Consider the following 22,910-nt stretch of genomic DNA (forward strand, 5'->3'; position numbering starts at 1 on the left):
GCTCTGTACCACCCCAGGAGGAGTACTGGGATACCCGGTGTCTCCCAGAGTTCCCTGGCATGGAGCTCTGTGTTTGCACTGCTACATCCCTTGGGGGCATGCATCCCTCTTCCCTCCGCTGGTTGGTGCCGGAGGGAGGTGGAGTAATAGCCCTGCTCCTCTAGGTGCCAGACACCTCCTATCAAAGAAGAGCAGTCCTGAGGGTAGGGTGACCAGAGAGCATGCAAAAAATCAGAATGGGGGTGGGAATAATAGGTGCCTGTACAAGACAATGCTCAGAGTATCAGGGCTGTTCCCGTAAAACCAGGACATGGAGTCACTAAGGCCCAGGCGCTGCCATCTTGCTTGGCCCACCAATGGTTGATGCAGATTGGGGAGAGAATTACCATTCCTTACCGGCACATCTAACACCAGAGTAAGGGCCACATAGAACCATTTGTTTTCCTACCACTTGAGGGCAATGTGGAAAAAATGCAAGAACAGTAAATATAGGAGTGCCAAGTAACAGCATCAGCTGCACAAACATCCTGCCGATTGGCACACACAGGAATGACAGTGGAATACTCTGCTGATAATTAATGAAAAACCAAAACAACCTAAACAGTGCAGAGTAGAATATGGACAGAAAAAATGAGGTGTGGGACTTTTCCAAAGATTTACAAAACAGCTCCAGATTGATGCAATCCTGCATCTTCACAGTAGCTAAAACATACAAACTACCAAGTCGCATAAGCATTAATTCTGGGAACACCAGAGGGTGTCTGAAGTGCCTGGAAAACACTTTGGGTGCTCTGCTTATACACTGCAAGCAAAGAGCTCAACGCTGGAGGGTTTTTGGGCTGTTTTCTTTTTCTGATGATGTCCAGAAGATCCAAAATATCAGTACAAATAGCTTCAAAACCCTAGTGATAATAAAAGCAATCTGATGTTTTTCTTGGCAAACTACCCGAGATGACAGAAGAGGCTCATTCTCATGACGAACTGCTTGTGGCTCCACAGAATGTTACAGTTGTAACACAGATTATGCTGCTTTCTGGTTGCATTTCCAAAGTCATTGTTTCTTCGTGGGTAATTTATGTACAACCCCTGTTCTTAGAAGCTCACAACCTGCCATTTCAAAATTGCATCAGATTTAAATGGGGCTTGTTTGTGCAGCAATAGGGAGCATCTGACTTTCATCTATTTGGAAGTCACCAAAACCCAACACGAATTACTAAAAAGTATAATTTTTCCTGGATTAAACTGAAGCAATATCATCTTAATTTCTCAAAAGAAAATGTTAAAACAGTTACCAGACGGAATAGCTGCTTTGAGTATTCTGTTGAATGGTTGCTTTGAAGTTATTGGGATATTTATTTTTAAAGTAACAAGAAAAAAAATGTTATTTGATCTCAATATTCCTGTAACAGCTCTAGAATGGGCTTAAATTTCATATCAAGAATATGCACAAACATGGATGTTATATCCTTATATGTCACCAGTGTGCTTTTTATACTCACTATTGCTTATGGAGGGTTCATCATTTGCAACGAATGCGCTTGCATAGGATTTCCTGCATGTAGAATATTAGGGTTGGAAAAGACCTAAGAGGTCATCTAATCCAACCCCCTGCTCAAAGCAAGACTACAACTAAATCAAGCACAAAGAATTCAACCCACTAGTTATGGGGGCAAGTTATTTAGGATTTGTTATACTATGAGTTAAATGGGTTTGTTTGGTTTTTATTTGCTTTTTCAGTCTTCTACTAAAAAAATAAATTTTACCACCCTAATTAAAGCAATATTTAAGAACAATGTTCCAGGTTCAATTTGTTTAAGTCATTACACCCAGTGGCGCCTGGTCATCTACAGAACTGTAACAGAACAACGCTTTTCACATTAATAGAACATTTTGCAGGAGGCTTAAAGTGCTTTCAAAGATTAACTGAGGCTTTGTTGATTTAAATTAAACGAAGAACATTTAAATTTCACATTAAAACAACCTCGTGCTTAAATGCACGTGGATTCGTAATAAAATTAGTCACACAAAAATAAAGAAATTGAATAAGAAGCATAGCATCCAAAGAGAAAGCATTGCTACAGTGAGATGTTGTTGGCTTTTCATACATCAAGTGCACTGGAAGCTGCGGTAGTAAGTCAGAAGCATTCATTAGTATTTTCATTACCTTTTTCAAATTGGCAGGTTATTTTTCAGGCTGTAACACAAGTGAACAAAGCAGGAATTCATTTTCTAAGAACAAGAAGCCCCCAATGTCTCATGTGGGCAAAAGCCCCCTTATTTAGAAAAAGGAAAGAATCTCCTTGAAGTAAAGAAAAGCAAGGGAGCATATCTAGTAGCTAGAAAAGCAAACTGCTGCACAGGATTCCTAGGTTATATTCCCGATTCTACCGCTGACTGCCTTTTATTGAAATTTACGTAATTGCAACTAATAATGTTCTTAATGATTAGCAGTGTTTTTCTAGGTTTTGTAAAGCCTTCTATGAGCAGAGCCACGTTTTCCTTTCATAAGGGTACAGGCTATTTTGGGGTCTCCAAGTTTTTAATCCCTTTTCATGAAATAATCTGTTTTGTCTTTGAAAACAGCTCTAGTTTTGCACCATTTCCAATACAATTTAATTGTCTCTGTCATCATTTTTATTACCTTCATCTAGCTTCAGATTTTGAGGGGCTTACATTGCAAACTCTGATCGATGTTTCACTAGTGATCTATTCTTCTCTTTTGAGTTGCCAAATACAAACAAGTGTGATTGTAACTCAAAACTGGGTGACTGGGCAACAAATGGCAGACAACTTTAATGGTCATAAATGAAAAGTAATGCACAATGCAAAACATAATCCCAACTATACATATAAATTGATGGGGTCTAAATTAGCTGTTACTACCCAAGAAAGATATACTGGCATTAGAAAAGGTTCAGAGAAGGGCAACTAAAATGATTAGGGGTATGAGAAGAGATTAAAGAGACTGGGACTTTTCATCTTGGAAAAGAGGAGACTAAGGGGGAATATGACAAAGGTCTATAAAATCATGGGTGGTGTGGAGAAAGTGAATAAGGAAAAGCTATTTACTTGTTCCCATAATACAAGAACTAGGGGACACCAAATGAAAGTAATGGGCAGCAGGTTTACAACAAATAAAAGGAAGTTCTTCTTCATAAGAACATAAGAACGGCTGTACTGGGTCAGACCAAAGGTCCATCTAGCCCAGTATCCTGTCTACCGACAGTGGCCAGCACCAGGTACCCCAGAGAGGGTGAACCGAAGACAATGATCAAGCGATTTGCCTCCTGCCATCCCTCTCCAGCCTCTGACAGAGGCCAAGGACACCATTTTATCCCCTGGCTAATAGCCTTTTATGGACCTAACCTCCATGAAATTATCTAGCTTCTCTTTAAACTCTGTTCTAGTCCTAGCCTTCACAGCCTCCTCTGGCAAGGAGTTCCACAGGTTGACTACACGCTGTGTGAAGAAGAACTTTCGCTTATTAGTTTTAAACCTGCTCCCCATTAATTTCAATTGGTGTCCTCTAGTTCTTCTATTTAGGGAACTAATAAATAACTTCTCTTTATCGGCCCTCTCCACACCACTCATGATTTTATATACCTCTATCATATCCCCCCTCCGTCTCCTCTTTTCTAAACTGAAAAGTCCCAGTTGCTTTAACCTCTCTTCATATGGGACCTGTTCCAACCCCCTAATCATTTTAGTTGCCCTTTTCTGAACCCTTTCCAAGGCCAAAATATCTTTTTTGAGGTGAGGAGACCACATCTGTACACAGTATTCAAGATGTGGGCATACCACAATTTTATACAGGGGCAGTAAGATATTCTGGGTCTTATTTTCTATCCCTTTCCTAATAATTCCTAGCATCCTATTTGCCTTTTTGACCACCGCTGCACACTGCGTGGAAGTTTTCAGGGAACTGTCCACGATAACTCCAAGATCTCTTTCCTGATTTGTCGTAGCCAAATTAGCCCCCATCATACTGTACGGATAGTTGGGGTTATTTTTCCCGATGTGCATTACTTTACACTTATCCACATTAAATTTCATTTGCCATTTTGTTGCCAATCACTCCGTTTGGTGAGATCTTTTTGGAGTCCCTCACAGTCTGCTTCTGTCTTGACTATCCTAAACAGTTTGGTATCATCTGCAAACTTTACCACCTCACTGCTTACCCCTTTCTCCAGATCATTTATGAATAAGTTGAAAAGGACTGGTCCTAGGACTGACCCTTGGGGGACACCACTAGTTACCCCTCTCCATTCTGAAAATTTACCATTTATTCCTACCCTTTGTTTCCTGTCTTTTAACTAGTTCTCGATCCAAGAAAGGACCTTCCCTCTTATCCCATGGCCATGTAATTTACACAAGAGCCTTTGGTGAAGGACCTTGTCAAAGGCTTTCTGAAAATCTAAGTATACTATATCTACTGGATCCCCCTTGTCCACATGTCTGTTAACCCCTTCAAAGAACTCTAACAGATTAGTAAGACAGGATTTCCCTTTACAGAAACCATGTTGACTTTTGTCCAACAAATTATGTTCTTCTACATGCCTGACAATTTTATTCTTTACTATTGTTTCGACTAATTTGCCCGGTACTGACGTTAGACTTCCCGGTCTGTAATTGCCAGGATCGCCTCTAGAGCCCTTTTTAAATATTGGTGTCACATTGGCTACCTTCCAGTCATTAGGTACGGAAGCCGATTTAAAGGATAGGTTACAAACCACAGATAATAGCTCAGCAATTTCCCATTTGAGTTCTTTTAGAATCCTTGGATGAATGCCATCCGGTCCCGGTGATTGGTTAACATTAAGTTTTTCTGTTTGTTCCAAAACCTCCTCTAATGACACTTCAATCCGGGACAGTTCCTCAGATTCATCACCCACAAAGGACGGTGCAGATTCAGGAATCTCCCCAACGTCCTCAGCCGTGAAGACTGAAGCAAAGAAATCATTTAGTTTCTCTGCAATGGCTTTATCGTCCTTGATTGCTCCTTTTATAGCTCGATCTAGGGGACCCATAGGTTTTTTTAGCAGGCTTCCTGCTTCTAATGTACTTAAAAAACATTTTGTTATTTCTTTTTGAGTTTTTGGCTAGCTGTTCCTCAAAACCTTTTTTTGCTTTTCTTATTACAATTTTACACTTGATTTGACAGTGTTTATGTTCTTTTCTATTTATCTCACTAGGATTGGCCTTCCACTTCTTAAAAGATACTTTTTTGTCCCTCACTGCTTCTTTTACATGGTGGTTAAGCCACGGTGACGCTTTTTTAGGTCTCTTGCTATGTTTTTTAATTTGGGGTATACATTTAAGTTGGGCCTCTATTATGGTGTCTTTAAAAAGTTTCCATGCAGCTTTCAGGGATTTGCATCTAGTCACTGTGCCTTTTAATTTCTGTTTAACAAACCTCCTCATTTTTGTGTAATTCCCCTTTTTGAAATTAAATTCACACAGCACATAGTCAATCTGTAGAACTCCTTGCCTGAGGAAGTTGTGAAGACTAGGACTATAACAGGGTTTAAAAGAAAACTAGATAAATTCATGGAGGTTAAGTCCATTAATGGCTATTAGCCAGGATGGGTAAGGAATGGTGTCCCTAGCCTCTGTTTGTCAGAGGGTGGAGATAGATAGCAGGAGAGAGGTGGCTTGCTTATTACCCATTCGATTCACTCCCTCTGGGACACCTGGCACTGGCCTCTGTTGGCAGACAGGGTACTGGGCTGGATGGACCTTTGGTCTGACCCAGTCTGGCCATTCTTATTTTCTTAAGCAATATCTTGGTGTCACTGTGACTAGCTCTCTGAACATACCCACTGAATGTGCAGCAACAGTCACAAAGGCAAACAGAATGTCAGCAATGAGTAAGAAAGGGATAGATAAAAAGACAGAAAATATCCTATTGCCTCAGTATAAAACCATGGTACACCCACATCTTGAATGCTGCGTGCGGATGTGGTCGCCCCCTCTCAAACAAATATGTTAGCATTAGGGATGTGATTGTGTAAACCAGGGGTGGGGAACATTTTTGGGTCACGGGCTGCTGACCCACATCAAAATCCATCAGGGGGCCACACACACGTGAAAAGCAAAAACCCCCCCAAAACAACCACCAAACCCTCTCTGGCCCCCGACTAAGAAGGAGAAAGATGCTCCCCACATTCCCCTCGCGTGCAGTGTCCAAGTGCCCCAGCTGGGGCCCAGCGCCGGCTCTTGTACATTTCAAAGGAGGAATGCGGAAGTGCCTATCGACTAGTCGACTAGTCAATTAACGGCATTTTAACATCCTTAGTGTACACTGGCTCCCGCGCAACCGCTCCCCACCCTCTATGTGTAAACACGTAACCACAGAAATGTTAGTGGTTACACATTTACCTGAAGGCACACATTTTAACATCCCTAGTTGATACTGGAAAAGGTTCAGAAAAGGGCAACAAATATGACTGGGGTGTGGAACAGCTTCTATAGGAGGAGAGGTTAATAAGACTGGGACTATTCAGCTTGGAGAAGAGATGACTAAAGGAGGATATGATAGAGATCTATAAAATCTTGACTACTGTGAAGAAAGTAAATAAGGAAGTGCTATTTACTCCTCATAATGCAAAAACTAGGGGTCACCAAATGAAATGAAGAGGCTGCAGGTTTAAAACAAACACAAGGAAGTACTTCTTCATACACACAGTGTCATCCTGTAAACTCCTTGCCAGAGAATGTTGTGAAGACCAAGACTATAGCAGGGTTTAAAAAAAAAAAAAAAAAAAGAATTAGGTAAGTTCATAGAGGCTAGGTCCATCGCTGGCTGTTAGCCAGGATGGGCAGGGATGGTGACCCTAATCTCTGTCTGTCAGAAGGTGGGAATGGGAAACAGAGGATGGATCACTTGATGGTTTCCTGTTCCATTCATTCCCTCTGGGGCACCTGGTGCTGGCCACTATGGGCAGACAGGATGATGGACGAGATGGGCCTTAGGTCTGACCCAGTATGGCTGTTCTTATGTGATAATGTTAACATAGAATAGAATTCCCAACCTGTTGAAAAACGTCTGTGCTTTGTACAAAATGTAAAAGCAGATAAAATTCCTTGTTTGGACAGTGAATGGAGAATGAAGAATTGAAACAAAAAAATAATGAAATACCATGAGGATTATGTCAGCATTTCCTGGAAGCTGTGTGTGCTTGAAGAATGTTTGAAATCAAGTTTTCAAGAAATCTTCCAACGATGGAATCTGTTTGCCCCAGAGATTCTGATCAGGACTTATTTGTAGAGCTGTGCAAAATCTCTCAGACAAATAACTTACTTGCCAAAAATGCATTTTGTTCAACGTGAAGCTAGTCACACTTTGGCAAACATTCACTGGATAGCGTCGCACAAAAGCAATTTTCAATCTCAGTTCACCAGAAGATGTAACAGGAGGAGCTGAAGATTGTGCTTCTTTCTCCCCTCTCCCATCTCACATAAACTCAAATAATCACTGAGTCGGAGACAACTGCTCCAGAGCCTGATGGCTAGAGCACTCCCTGGGCTGACAGGCTTGGGGGAAGAAAATCAGGTTCTGAGTCCCCCTGCTCCAACTAATATTATTTATACAAGTTTGAACAGCTTCAGCTGGAGAGATTGAGAGACCTCCACCCCACAATACCCAATAGCCCGGGGGTTGAAGCATTAACCTCAGACCAGGGAGACCTGGTTCCACACTGTTATTGCAGAACAGAGGTTTCAGCCAGAGGCGACCAGTCACAGAAGACTCGGCGGGAGAAAAGAGGCGGCAACAACCATGTGACCCCCTTCTGACTGGGGTAACCCCCCTATGTGCCAGGCTCCACCTTGCCATATCCCTTACGGCAGAAAGGGACCTAGGGGTTATAGTGGACCACAAGCTAAATATGAGTCAGCAGTGTGATGTTGTTGCAAAAAAGGCAAACATGATTCTGGGATGCATTAACAGGAGTGTTGTGAGCAAGACACAAGAAGTCATTCTTCCGCTCTACTCTGTGCTGGTTAGGCCTCAGTTGGAGTATTGTGTCCAGTTCTGGGCTCCATGTTTCAAGAAGGATGTGGAGAAATTGGAGAGGGTCCAGAGAAGAGCAACAAGAATGATTAAAGGTCTAGAGAACATGACCTATGAGGGAAGGCAGAAAGAATTGGGTTTGTTTAGTCTGGAAAGGAGAAGACTGAGAGGGGACATGATAGCAGTTTTCAGGTATCTAAAAGGATGTCACAAGGAGGAGGGAGAAAACTTGTCCTTCCTTGCCTCTGAGGATAGAACAAGAAGCAATGGGCTTAAACTGCAGCAAGGGAGGTTTAGGTTGGACATTAGGAAAAAGTTCCTAACTGTCAGGTTGGTTAAACACGGGAATAAATTGCCCAGGGAGGTTGTGGAATCCCCATCTGTGGAGATATTTCAGAGCAGGTTGGACAGACACCTGTCAGGGATGGTCTCGATGGTGCTGACTCCATGACTCGAGGTCCCTTCCAGTCCTAGTGTTCTATGTTTCTATCCCTGCTCCATCTCGCCCATGTGCCCCCTCTCCCCACCTCTCGAGAGAGCCCTGGGGAGCTGCATGGCCAGGAGAGCAAAAGCCGCTGGGGGCCACCTTGCTCTGCTTATGCCACTGCTGTGAGCGAGTTCAGGGGCTGGAGCCCTTCCCCACTAGTCCCCTATGGGCATTCTGATGCTATTCCTGTGCCTAGAATGGGAGCTGCATGGAAGCCCTGTCCCTTAGTCTCACGTGCCATCCACCCTGAACAGGAAAGCCTCACATTCCTGGAGCCAATCTCACTCCCGAATCCTCAGCTGTGGTTTTTCCCGTCAGTCGGGGCCAGAGGCCTCTGTGGGAGGATTAGCCTCTTTCTGCCAGCGAGTTGGGGTTTAGGAAACACAGACGCCCAATAAAGGACTTTGACACTGACTGGAGCCTGCACTGAGATTCCTGGCTAGTCACCATGCGTCAGTCAGTAGCTTGGGCTTGAGTTGTGGCTAGTAGGTGATAATCAGCATTATACAACTTCATGCTCATCTAATGTTTGCAGCCAGAATTTTGGGCACCTTTGGCTACTGCATCCTCCCAGCTTTCTACCCTTGGCCTATGTCTACACGGCTCCTTTTTGTGCAAAAAACCCCTCATGCAAGCGCTGTTCTTCCGCATTTTTTTTTTTGGAAAAACAGCTCTTGCGCAAAAAGCAGCCACTCAATTATGCAAATTAGGTGCAGTGATATTCCACACTTTGCCTCGTTTGCATATTTTTTGCACACAAAGGGGGCAGTGTAGACATAGCCAGTGGAGTCCATTGGCTTACTGGGAGTTATAGTCCTCCTGTCTAAAGCCTACACACAATCACTCTGATCTTCTGTCCTACCATTTATTTTCAAAGAAACTTCCCACCAGTCCCATGACCGTCACCATGTTTAAAGACGCCTTGTCACGGTTAGCCTGACATGGCTAATTTTAGTAACATTTGTTCTGTGTAAGCCATTTTGTCTTAGTTATCTATATGACATAATTTTATCTCTTCTGTCAGGGCAACTTTTTGTGCTTTTATCACCCTCCTAACACTTAGGTTTGTCAGAGTGACAGCTCTCCTGTTAGCAACCCTTAACCGGGGCAGCATTCTGAAGGTCATGTGGTGTTACTAAAAGGAAATCACAGTTCTCTAGACGGCCTTTGGTGATTAGAAACCCTCATGAACATATGCTCCAGAGTGGGAGAAACCAGAGAGAGACCAGTCCCCAAAACACCCAAAAATATATTGGGAGCAGAGTCTGCTTCTGTTTGTCTCTCATAGTTTAGTGGTTTCAGGGGTGAAGAACTTTTAAAATTGCCACAATCAACATTTCTCATTTTGCTGTTCAGTTTGAGAGAGGTGCCAACTTTGGTCAAGTCTTCTCCTGGGCAGGGTACTGTCACATCTGTACACTCTCCCACTAGAATTCCTCAGCCAGCGTTTGAACAAGCACTGAGTACAATGAGATTTCCAGCATGGCCTTTCCTGTGAACCAGACAGGGACTCGCTTCACTGCTCATCTAGCTACTAGTAGGGAATGTCTGTTTGATCATCACTCTCTGGGCTACATTTGAACCTAACGCAGACCAGCTGCCCACCCCCCTACTGCTGTGCAGAATGATCTTGCAGTGTATTATTCCCAAAGGCATCACCTTCCCACGGAAGCACTTCGTGGAGCATCACAGGACTGGAGGAGCTGCATATGCATGGCTGGACAGTAGTAGTATCCAGCAGGCACTGTAATACTTGCACTAGAGCGGGAGTAGCCAAATGGCAGCTAGTGAGTCGCATGTGGCTCCTTTGCAGTTAAGTCGTGGCTCTCAGTGCCTTCCCCCCTGCCAGGCTAGGTGGAGGGGAACTTGGGGCTTGTGTTCTGGAGAGAGGCGATGGGACTGGGGCTCTCTGTGCCCCAGCAGGCACCATCTCACAGAGCAGGTAGTGCATGTCTTGCAGTTCTCCCACTTCTGAAGGCCATTATATGTGGCCTGGCAGATCGGTAACTTTGGCCACCCCATACTAGACATAACTGTCTAAGAAATAAGTGTAAGATCCAGTCACTATGTGGCCCTCCTTAGCATGGTCCCAAGCCTCCCCAAACCTTCCAGCTTGTCACTGGTTGCAGTCACATTGTATCACTGTCACTTACTCCCATTGTTACAGTCATTGCCTTGGGGATGAGCATGGTTGTGGCCGTCCTCCCATCACTGATGGAGACAGAGCCACCAGCGAGAGGAGGAGATCTGAGATGCACATTTTAAAGCAGTTCTAAGTGGTGTTGGTCATAATAAGCAAAACATGGGTGGACCGGGGAATGTAATAAGTTGGTTTTATGGCTGGAGGGGGCCAAACTACCCTGTCTGAGAAGAAAGTGGGAATTTTCCTTTTTCTTACAAGAGAAATAGCATTAGGCTATGTCTACATTATAGCCTCTTGTGCAAAAACATATGCAAATGAGATGAAGTGTGGAATAGCACCATGCCTCATTTGCATAATTAATGAGGCTCCGTTTCTGCACACAAAGGAGCCGTCTACATGGCTCCCCTCTGGTTGCCGCCTGGCTCTACCACGATGGAGCCCACTGCCAGAATTACTAGCAACAATCCAATACATGTTGTTGGATGCTGGGGGAGAGGGTAGTAGGCACCAGGATGGATCATTAATCCAGCTCCCTTCTTCCCTTTACATCCAAATTCAGGCAAACTTTGCTTAACCCACTTGGCTAGGTCTACAGTCGTGGCTTCTTGCGCGAGAAATATGCAAATGAGGGTAAGCATGGAATACCGCCAAGCCTCATGTGCATACCTAATGAGCCACCATTTTTTTCAGAAGAGGCTCTTGCGCAAGAAGGAGCGTCGACACTGCCCCCTCTTGCACAAGAAAAACCCTCTTGCGCAATGCCGCACTTCCTGTCAAGTAATAGGTGTAACGGCATCGCGCAAGAGGGTTTTTCTTGTGCAAGGAAGGGCAGTGTCGACTCTCCTTCTTGTGCAGGAGCCTCTTCTGAAAAAAATGGTGGCTCATCAGGTATGCAAATGAGGCTCTGATATTCCACACAGCCTCATTTGCATATTACTCGCACAAGAAGCCGTGAGCGCAGACATAACCCTTGTGTTTTTAATTAGGAATTTATTTGGTTTTGCCCAGCCCAAAAATATGGTATCCTCCTTAAAGTATTGTTTCAGAAACAGCAAAGCTAAGCATTCCAACTGGTGCCTTGCACAGGACTGGGACATAACCAATGTGGATAGGTGTTTAGTGTTTGGAATGGAATTGCACTGTTACCTGTGATTGTGAGGCTAGTTATATTTCCCCTTGCAATGCAGGAGTTCTGGCTTTACTGCATGGCTGTGACAATATGCACACTTCATTCTGGTTTCTTTACCAACACATCTGCACCAGAAAAGAGCCCGAGATAAAAACGTTCCTTGTTCCTGGTGGTGTGCTCACATTAGTCGTCCCAATGGACTTTAATGACATTTCTCAGCACATATCAAGGTTAGATACTGTACGGTGATACGTGTAAGAGGGCCAAAGGGCCTAAGTGGTCTCCTATGATCGGAGAGAATTCTTCCCCGACACACACAGAGCTGCAAGTCAGTTCCATTTCAATGCCATGCCACAGTACTTGGAAAATACTGCAGTAATAAGAAGCCGCAAACATGCCTTGGACACTTTTTTTTTGGGGGGTGGGGGGGGAGGCTGAGATTGAAGGACTTCAGCAAAAAAAAGCAAGTTCTTATTCTGGAGTCTTATTTTCCCCATAATATGATCTATGTAATGTACATTTTTCTCTCATCCAGTACAATTATTACATTTGTAGCTGGACTGTGTTAGTATTCAGAGAACCACAATATGCAGTTAAGAACTGGGCAGATAACAGAGCATACATATGGTATATTGGCTTTGTCATTACTAATCTGTCACCCAATTTCCCCTCAATGGGTCAAAAATAGGATTTAGCATGAAAAGGTTCTGGCAACCCTAACCATGGCACCACTAAAGCTGGTACAACTGGAGCTGGTACAATTGGAGCTCAAAAACTTTTTTCCTCTTTACTTACCCCTCCAGAGTATCCCAGATGCACCCCTGAAAGGTTCTAGAGAATTTATTATGACCCCATAAAAATGTGGCTTTTGTCTGGTTTCACCAGCAGAATTTTTTTGCACAACAGTAGACCACACAACACGAGGCACCTGTTCTACAGTTAATGTGATGGAAATGCATATCGAAGTAGTTTGTAGGTGGAAAAACTGAGTAGTTTAGATGTTTCAGAACTTTAGTAGTCCTAAACCAGTTCTGTTCTGAGGGATGTTCCTGGAGGTGCGAACAGCCTTAAAATAACACGTGTGAAGAAAATGATCAGATGTTGCTATATAAAAGAAAGTCTCTTCCAGTTGAGGGAAAAAAAAAAGTGTGTAATTTCCATTCACAAAATTGTGTGACAAGAACTCAAGACTCCAGGTGGAAAATGAAGTCTAATTAGAAGCAGAAGAGACTCACTTTGGCACTTATGGACAGCAAGTCAGAAGGTTCTGCAGAAGCATTTGGGAGATCCTCCTTCTTCAGTTCCAACATCAACCGCCTTTTCTGCACAGGTGTGACTCCCACGAGTTTAGTAGCATGCCACCAAATATGTGAGCGTTTCACAGTTGTCCTTGTATAAACTAATGTGGCTTTAATTATCAACGACAACCAAATTTTTATATAGTTTTCTGATCTTCCGTGTCTTGCATTATGGGCTATGACAAAGCAATGAAATCATCTTCTTTACAAAGCTGCATAACATAAGGGGTGAAACCTCAAAGGAAAAGTGGAATATGGCAGTCCTCAAGGAAAAATCAATGTAAAAGAATTCATTCCAACCAGGCATGATGGGAATTATGAGCTGTTAATACTTACAGCACATTTTAGTGGCTATATCTGAGGCTAGGTCTACACAGCAGTGTTATGTTATGATAGCACAGAGAGTACGCTTATTAAGTTTGCAGATGATACCAAGCTGGGAGGGATTCCAAGTACTTTGGAGGACAGGGTCAATTCAAAAATGGTTTGGACAAACTGGAGAAATGGTTTGAGGTAAACAGGATGAAGTTTAATAAGGACAAATGCAAAGTGCTCCACTTAGGAAGGCACACGCCATTTCGCCCACACAGAACAGAAAGCGACTATCTAGGAAGGAGTCCTGCAGGAACAGATCTAGGGGTCATATTCAACTTGTGGTCCACTATGAGTCAGCAGTGTGATGCTGTTGCAAAGAAAGCAAACATGATTGTGGGATGCATTAACAGGTGTGTTGTGAGCAAGACATGAGAAGTCATTCTTCCACTCTACTCTGCACTGATCAGGCCTCACTTGGAGTATTGTGTCCAGTTCTGGGCACCACATTTCAAGAAAGATTTGGAGAAGGTCAAAAGAAGAGCAACAAAAATGATTTAAGGTCTAGAGAACATGAGTTCTGAGGGAAGGCTGAAGGAACTGGGCTTGTTTAGTTTAGAAAAGAGAAGACTGAGAGGGGACATAGCAGCAGTTTTAAGGTATTTAAAAGGGTATCTCGGGGGGTGGGTGGGAATTTGTTCTCCTTGGCCTCTGAGGACAGGACAAGCAGCAATGGGTTTAAACTTCAGCAAGGGAGGTTGAAGTTGGACATTAGGAAAAACTTCCTAGCTGTCAGGATGATTAAACACTGGGATAAATTGCCTAGGGGGTTGTGGAATCTCCATCACTGGAGATATTTAAGAGCAGGTTAGACAGACACCTCTCAGGGAAGATGAAGACATAGACCGTGCTTGGTCCCACCATGAGGGCCAGGGACTGGACTTGATGATCTCTCAAGGTCCCTTCCAGTTCTAGTATTCTATTTCAAAATAACCAATGTTATTCTGAAATAAAGTCCTCATCTACACTGCAAGCAGTTATTCTGACATAATGCTGAAATAATGTCGAGCTGGAGAACTTCCTACTCCGATTCCTTTAACCCTCATTGTACAAGGAGTAAGGGAAGTCATAGGAAGAGTGCTCTTTCTTGGACTTCCTGTGTCGACAGCACCAAAAGCCAGAATAAGCTATTTTGACTTAAGCTACGCAATGGACATAGCTCAAGTTGCGTAGGTTCTCTCAGCTTTAGCCCTGCTGTATAGACACACCCTCGCAGTCTAACAGAAAAGGTATTTTTCTCAAAATTCATTCTTTAGCAAGAATTAGTAGTAATCAATAGGAAAATCATATAGACAGTTCTACAAAAGCTAACTGGACTGTGATTTGTGCTTGTACGTGTTTGGATCCGAAGGCACATCTCCTGCTCCTGTAGCTTCTTGCTCATGACTGGAGAGGCTTCTTTATATACATTACCAATGACTTTCATTTGCCTGAAAAGTTGGGGGCCTGATTCAGATCTCCTCACACCACAGTAATTCAGGAGTAACTTCAAACAAGTGAAAAAAGTTACATTTTTTAAAGAAGCTGTGAATAAAGAGGCTCTTTTTCCAGCTACCATGTAATAAATGGGGAATGCTATCAGAATCCTCCTTTTGCATACTCAGGGTTAAATCATTAATAGACTTCTAATATTTTTCAAGCATGCGGCTCAACATTATTTAACCGATACATGTGATTGATCAATGAATAAATTGGATTTGGAAAATTGGGAGAGCAGCTGATAAAGTGGGATACATTAAGGCAATAAGAGAGACTGGACTGTAACATTTATAATCTAATTAACAGATCATGATTACTTAACTTCTGAGTGACAGTGGATTAATACAGAAGGGAATTGTATTGTACATAGTAACAGCCTAAACTTCTAACAGCCCTTGTCCTGAGATCAAATCATTTACCCTGGCCTCCCAATATGACTTGTTTTGGGGTGGTATGATATTTTAAAGGACAGGAAGACACTCTTGCTTTCAAAAATGGGTGACCGAGCGCTAAGCACCAGCTAGAATTCAAACAAGGCAGCCTGTAGGGAGAGACTGCAATTTGTTGGGAAATGAATTGTTGGAATTCACGTCCCTTTCAGTCTAACATATCAAAGTAGCACTAGGGTAGTGGTAAAGGAGAAAGCAGTTGGTTTCCTTCATTCTATAGATGTGGGGAAAAAAGAACCTGCTCTTAATTTCAGGGATTCTCTTACTCAAAATTATCCAAGTCCCTTGACAGATGGGAGTACTGTGGGGCTCTTGTTAGCCCCAGAGTGAATTGCCCTGCTGGGAAGTTGTCCTTTGTTCATGATGTCATGGTCAAATGGAACCAGAAATAAGAAACACTAGAAGATTGTGAACTTTCTGAAACATAATTATATGTGTATCAAGTACTTTTGGGATTCCAGGTTTTCATCTCCCCTGACCTTTGCTACTGAGTTAATGAAAGAGCTAGGTGAATCCACTTTAAGCATAAATCTAAAACTACCCATGAAATCCAGTCTTCATTATATCCAACCGCTTGGTTGGTTTGGCAGTTCCCACCAAGTATATAGAATATAATTTTGTGATACAAACTGAGTTCATAGAGTCTGGCAGTTACAATTATACAGAAAAATATTATGAAATGCAATACTAGGACTGATAAACATAAAGGAAATTCTCTGGGAAGAGGAATTCTGATTTGAAGCTGACAAAACTCCTCTAGTTCCCAGCATAGCCACAACGGGCATTAGTATATGGTGCCCTGAGTCAAGTTTTTATATTTGTGAAATTGTGCTGGATGCCAGCAAACAGACACTAAAGAGCTGAGGTTGAAACCAATAAAATTCCAAACTTTCTCTTTTAGAGGGTTTAAATCAAACAATATTAGAGGAGTGTCAGATTTCCTAGGCAGAAGGGGTAGAGAATATCAAATTTGCAGTGCTGTATTTTGTCTTAGCAGAGCGATGGGTTTCTATAACCACGAAGCAGAATTCATTTGACATTGCTGGAGTATCCATCGTTTCCCCTTTGGTAGGGCTCTGCAATTTTCAGAAAGGGTTTGACTTAGAGATCAAACAAAAGATGAATTTCCTTTTTATGTCCTTCATTTCTCATATTTCTAGCAAAAAGCAGAGCTGACAATATTTAGTTGTCATTTGAACAGATATTACTGTCAATTCCATAAATTCCTGAAAAAACGTCAATCCCTTTGTGTATGTGCTTAAAGGGTACCTACTGATTCTTCAGATGGTATAGAATAATCCTACACAACAATTTCCTAGATGTGTATTTAAATCAATAGATACAGGATCTTTGCATTTTTAGCATAACAAAGAAAAGAAAAGGTTTTGGCGATATGTTAACCACTGGTATTCATCTTGGAGAAGACACAAGGCCATTCATTTCAGAGATTTAAAGTACTGAAAAACCACCATCCAGGCAGTGCATCCTTTTGTTCTTTTCGTCAGCAGATCCTAAAGCACATAAGATTAGATGTCTATCAGTAGAAGAAAAACAGAGCTGAGTTCCTTTGTTATATGTATTGCAGGTTAGGGTTTGCTTTGCCCGCATTCATTGCTTAGGGTCTCTCAAGTGACATTAGAGTCTCCTTCTGCGTTGTTTAATGTAGATCATCATTTCTAGAATATATAGATCCTTGTTGGGAAACGGCTAATTTCATGTTCTCCCTCCCGCCCCCTAGTTTGCCTTTATTGTACGATGGGCAAGTCAGGAATTAACATGTGACACAATATCAGAAAAAGTTACTTAAGTCTAGGTTGGTGCCTTTTCCAGGAAACATTTGTCTGAAGTTTTTTGTTTTGCTTTTTAAGTTGTCAAGTGTTCTGTTTCTCTGTAGATTACCATGGGAAACTAGGTTTATAATGTACTACTTTTTTAATTAGTGCACAAGTAAAGACAGGATCCTGAAAGAAGGGAAATGTATATTTTGTGATTCCATCTAAAATGTTTGTTTGAAGGGGCTTAAACTAGAAAGTTTAAAAAAAAGAAAAAAAAATCTAAACTGACAAGTTCTGAAGAAAGCTTAGCTTCTGTTCAACTCTGGGGCTACCTCTAGACTACAAGCCTCTTTCGAAAGAGAGCGTCTAGACTGCAACCACTTCTTTTGAAAAAGCGAGCCGCTTTTTCGAAAGAGAGCACGCAGGCAATCTGGATGCTCCCTTTCGAAAAAAGCTCTGTTTGCATTCAAGAACGCCTTTTTTTGAAAAAAGGTGTTCTTCCTCTTAAAATGAGGTTTACCGCGGTCGAAAAAACCGCCGTGTTCTTTCCATTTAATTTCGAAAGAACTCGGGGGCAATCTAGACGCAGGGGAAGGTGTTTTTTGTTTTTGTTTTTTTAAAAAGGACACTTTTTTCTGTAGTCTAGACATGCTCTGCATGTACAATGAAAAAGTGGCTAAGACCGGTCTTCAATGAATGACACTGCATCATTTACTGGATTCAGCCATAATGGTAAATCCGGGAAGAATGGAGTAAAAGAACTTTGAAAAAAAATTGCTGAGATGAAACTTTTTCTTGTGGTTAAATAAGCAGCCAGTTGGAATGGAGACGGTGTTTTCTTAGTGTGGCACAACAGTTGGAAAAATTGTTGGATTATTTTTGGCAGTAGCATGTATATTATAACTATCATTAGTGTTGCTAAAGTGACAGGCTACATGGAAAGGGTTTCTATTTTACTAATACAGTCTTACCAAAATATAGTGTGCTCAGTTCTACGGCACGAAGAGTTTGTTTTCAGGGTTTGATGTAACTTGACAGTCATGTAATTGTAACTTGACTTATTCTGAAATGTTCTCTATAGAACTCCATACTATAGACTATGGATCGTCATCTACAGACAGTACTGAATTTGGACAGAGCCCCTAACATCCTATCCAAGTGATGCAAGGTCCGTGCTATGCCAAATCAAAAAGCTCCAGCAGACCATGATGCTGTCCTACCTGCTCCCAGGTTTAGTTAGTGCAGGCCCCTGTTAAAATGCTTTGGGAAATGTCAGTTAAACTATTAAAAGCAATAAGTTTGCCTTTACTGTCACCAAAATCCCACAGCTTCACTTCCTGATGTGCAGTTCCCGTGAATGAGAATTTGGGATTCTGCAGGTGCAGCCAAAAGCACAGTTTGAGCCTAGGAATTTGTCCTATGACATTTCAGTTTCAAAATAACCTCATTAAAAAATTCTAATGCTTCTTTTGTGCCCTGGTGCCAGGCAAATAATCCTCCCACGGGATAGGCTCACGCTGGCGGGGCTCCAGTCTGCCACCTTTACTCATCACACAGACACCGAATGGACAGCTTACAAAGCACGGACATACTTAGTCTGAGGGAGGTTGGCACAATTAGCCACCTAGAATGTTAAACAGGCCAAAATTTACTTTCCATTGGCTTCAGTTGCATTCATGTGCTTAAAGTGGGGATGTGAAAACTCATAAAGAACAGTAATCGTGTAACCAATTAAAATTAAATGGGTTACATGGTTAAACAAGGCCAGCGGGCTGGCAGCCTTGCAGGCTGCCTGCAAAGGTGCCGTTTTGGGAGTGCAGGGAGGCAGCAGCCATGAGGACTAGAACGTGGCTTGCTGTCCTTCCCGCTGCCCTCTCAGGGAGCAAGGGGAAAGTAGTTGGATTCCGTGATTTACTCCTCTGCCTCCTGCCGTCAGGCAGGCACGGCATCCACGTGCTTTCCCCTTGCCTCCGGATAGCCCAGGCAACAGGAAGAACAGCAAGCCATGTCCTGGGATGCATGGCTGCTGCCTTCCCTGCTCTCCCGAAATGGCACCCTTGGCTGCCTAGCACTGCCATCCTCGCTGGCTCCGCAGCCTCCTGGCATCACGGCTTTGTGGGCAGCCAGCTGCACCGGAGTTTGACCGTTAATCAGAACCGATAAGCATCGGTATATCGGTTCACCAGTTAAACTTTTACATCCCCTGCTTAAAGCGAAGCGTGTGCTTTCATGCTTTGCTGTTCTTCAAGGCCAGTGCCCAGAGTGTCAGAGACTGCTGTGCTGCAGAGAACTCCTATACTGTGAAACCAATGCAAAAAAAAAAGGGGGGGGGGATCATTCAAAGAGCCATGTAAGCGAGCTTCCAGCTGGATGCTTGCCAGGCCTGTCCCCAGCCTCTTCTAACAACAAGGAAAACTTATTTGAAAGCTTATTTTCTGAATTATTATTGAAATGGATACTTTTCTTCTCTAGCAGAACCCAGAGTAGGCTGCACCGAGACTCTTAGCTGTGCAGTCACACTGGCCTGCCTGATGGCATGCTGCATCCAATTTCAGCTCAGCGTCTGGAGGCAATAGAGACCTTGCCTGGGAGCAGCTTTCCGTTCAGTACACCCAGAGGTAAGCACAGTAGGAACCTGACCACATCTATGTACACCAGCCCCCTGTACCAGCTGCACCAGAGGAGAGGTAACAGAATAAACAAGTCATGCACTTGGCCAACTGCAGAGCAAGGTGTGAAAATAGCAGATCTTTTCTTAGCTCAAAAGAGTGATCAGTTTATATTCTGAAGTTGGAAGAGCAACAGACTGTATCATTTTACTTTTGCCTGTTTACTTGCACTTAGTATTCTTATTTGGTAAGCACCAAATTTGTTACGGCTGTTAGTGATTTCCCCCAATAATATCCTGTAGCAGGGAACTCCCAGGTTAACTCAACAGATCCCTACACATTTTGATTAGTTGTCTTTCAATTTCATTGAGCCCTCCCACCTTCTTCTAGCAGCTTACATCATTTATGAGACATGTTTACTGATTGCTGTATTCTAATGATGGTTCAGCCTTTCTGAAGTCACATCTGTTTGTGAGGACCCACATGGCTACATATGCAAAGAAATGTCCCTGAATTTCATGCCTACAAGAGGCAACTCCTTCCCTCTCTGAAGTTCAGATACACTGTAAACATTTTCAAAGAGCAGCACCTAGGCATCAAGTACGTACTAAGCGTGTGAATGGAAGAACAGCAGCAGACCTTGTGGAATGGCCATTTCTGTAAGCAAATCCATTTTCCACACACTTCAAGCCCTGCCTGGGCTTTACATTTATTTTGCACATTCAAGAAATTGCAGGTGAAGTGCACATTGCTTTCATCCTTCAGCTTCCATGTCCCGTAAGCAGATAGAAAATATCCAGGTTTGAAAATGCTTTCTCAGGGTTAACATATAACTACTAAAACCGCCCAAACAAACAGCTTTGTTCTGTGACTCCTACCTCACACCGTGCTGCCTGCTGGTGAAGAGAGTTATGGAGCAGTTGTAAAGCTGGGAGGGAGAGGGCTGCGGAGATGGTTTCAATTTAGTGGTAGTAGGTTTAAAGCACACAGTACAATGATGTTAGTAACTGTGTAATCAAAGGAAAAGGGCTTGAGGAAGACAGATAAAGGAGTTTTTAAATGTTGCTGCATTTAGACTAGTGAATTCTGCATCACGCAAAAGCAGAACACAGCCTTTTATTGGCCTCACTAAGCTCTATTTCCTATAGAAGGAAAGTATAAACAAAGGGCCTATATGTAAATACGTTTCGTTGAGGCTGCTGAGGGGGTGTTTAAACTACGTCTGGATTTCGTTCTGCAGACCTTTTTCAATAACAACTCTATTGAAAAAAGAAAATTCGTTAGCGATGTTGTGAGCCATCTGATTTTAATTTGGAGCTGGAGAACTGGAGGTTACTCGTAGACTCACATGGCTACAGTTCTACTCCCACCTCCAGATTCTGTTTCCTTGCCCAGACGGTGCCTGTATCTCACAAACGGAATGTAGGAAGAAGGCAGCCTCAATTCTGCTCCGAGTCTAAATGAGGGCACATGTTCATTGCAGCAAGACCTGCCTCTCTCCAACATTCAATCGCCACTTAATCCAGGTTGCTCAATGCACTGAGAAATGCTCAAGTAGCTTTTGGTCTCTCTAGCTCCTCTTATTGCAGGGACTTTAGCATCATTACTGCTTCAGTAACTCCTTCCATTTGGCATCTTTGGCTCACTTCTTATGTCCCTCAGATCACCCAGGCCTACAGAGGCCCAGCTGGTCAGGTCTCGCCAGCTCTTACCTCAGACATCAGTTTTCTTATAGACTCTTGAGTTGTCCATGAGAACTAGTAGCATGAAATATTAACTAGTATTCTAGTAATCCTCTCCATTTTTGACTAGTGAAGGCTGAGAAGAAAGAGTGGGAAGCTTTAGTAACAAGTGACCCATGCCCAAAAAATATTAAAACAGTATGGGAAATCAGAGCTCAACTGCAGAGTTTGAATTTTCCCCTGTGAAACTGTTTGTCCAGTCAGCTTGTGCCTGCCAGCCATGCAGAGAAATCCAGGGCCAGCTGAAACATGTCAGGCCAAAGAAGCCACTGAGGGGAGCAGTCTGGCTTGACAGTTTTTTTCTGTTTATACCCAGTCTGTACTTATTAGTGCTTCACAAGGGAAACTGAATGTCTGCCCTTAAGTGCATTTTCAGCTTATGTTTGGACTGTCTCTCTTATTCATAGGATGTCTAGTACTGATTCATTACCTAACACTTGTCTGGATTCCCTAATGCAGCTTTCACTGTCACCGAACTTGTGGTATAATGTTATTCTTGGAGAATCTTTAGAAACTGATTTTACATTTTTCAACACCCAAGCAGATGTACAAATTCTCTAGGGATGCAATAGTGGAGTCGATTAACTGACAAGCAGAAGCTTATCGGTTAATGTTATAGATTATGTGCATTTCCCCCCACCCTTTGCCAGTACATTTTTTAGCAGGCTGGCCAGCAGCCCAGCTCACACTGGGTCCTGGACTTACCCCAGTGTGGCTCTGCATTTAAAGTGTATTAGCAGCCGTGCGGGCAGGCAGCCAGCTCAGTTCCAACTCACGCCGGGTCTGGGAGCACAGACCCCTTCATCCCAGACAGGGGCTGCCCAAGGACTATAAAATAGTCGAGTAACCGATAAGAATTCATGGAGGTTAATCGACTATTCAATTAACCGATATTTAACATCCCTAGTATTCTCCAGGTTGCAGAGCAACAAACTTGTTTCTCTAGGCGTTGTCTGTGGAACCTGTACTTGCTCCTGGTTTTCAGAACAAAGGAGGGCATTTCTCTACCCATAAATCCCAGGTCTGTAGCCACAGTGGCTCCCAAGCAGCAGTAGCTATTGTCAAGGAGCCTGAGAAAAATATCAAAGGAGATTTCTACTCCAGAGAACACCCTAAGTCTCCACATTAATAACCCCAAACAGGTGCTTCATATACAATGTTCTGATAACAAATATGAAAGGAATTCATTATAATCCAGCCATTATTTCCTTGTATTCCTACTTTATTAAGCACATTAATGCTGTTTGAAAGTTTTTCTAGAAGAACATCTGGGACCCACATGAATAGCTGATGAGAGCTGCATGATCTGCACTGCAATGCTGAATAGCCAGCAAATTCACCAGCATTAGCAGCATTAGAGCAGTAAATACCCATCCAGGTCCGAGTGGGCCTCTCTCAAGCAGCACAAGTGCTTTC

General features: G+C 42.9%; 1 long non-coding RNA gene across 2 annotated transcripts in view; it reads right to left on the reverse strand.

The window, feature by feature from the left end:
• LOC112545097 (uncharacterized) overlaps positions 1–22,910 on the reverse strand; it is a 182,705-nt gene that overhangs the window by 124,282 nt on the left and 35,513 nt on the right. The gene's annotated exons all lie outside the window — the stretch shown is intronic.

This window comes from Pelodiscus sinensis, chromosome 27, assembly GCF_049634645.1.
Source record: "Pelodiscus sinensis isolate JC-2024 chromosome 27, ASM4963464v1, whole genome shotgun sequence".
NCBI classification, from domain to species: domain Eukaryota; kingdom Metazoa; phylum Chordata; order Testudines; family Trionychidae; genus Pelodiscus; species Pelodiscus sinensis.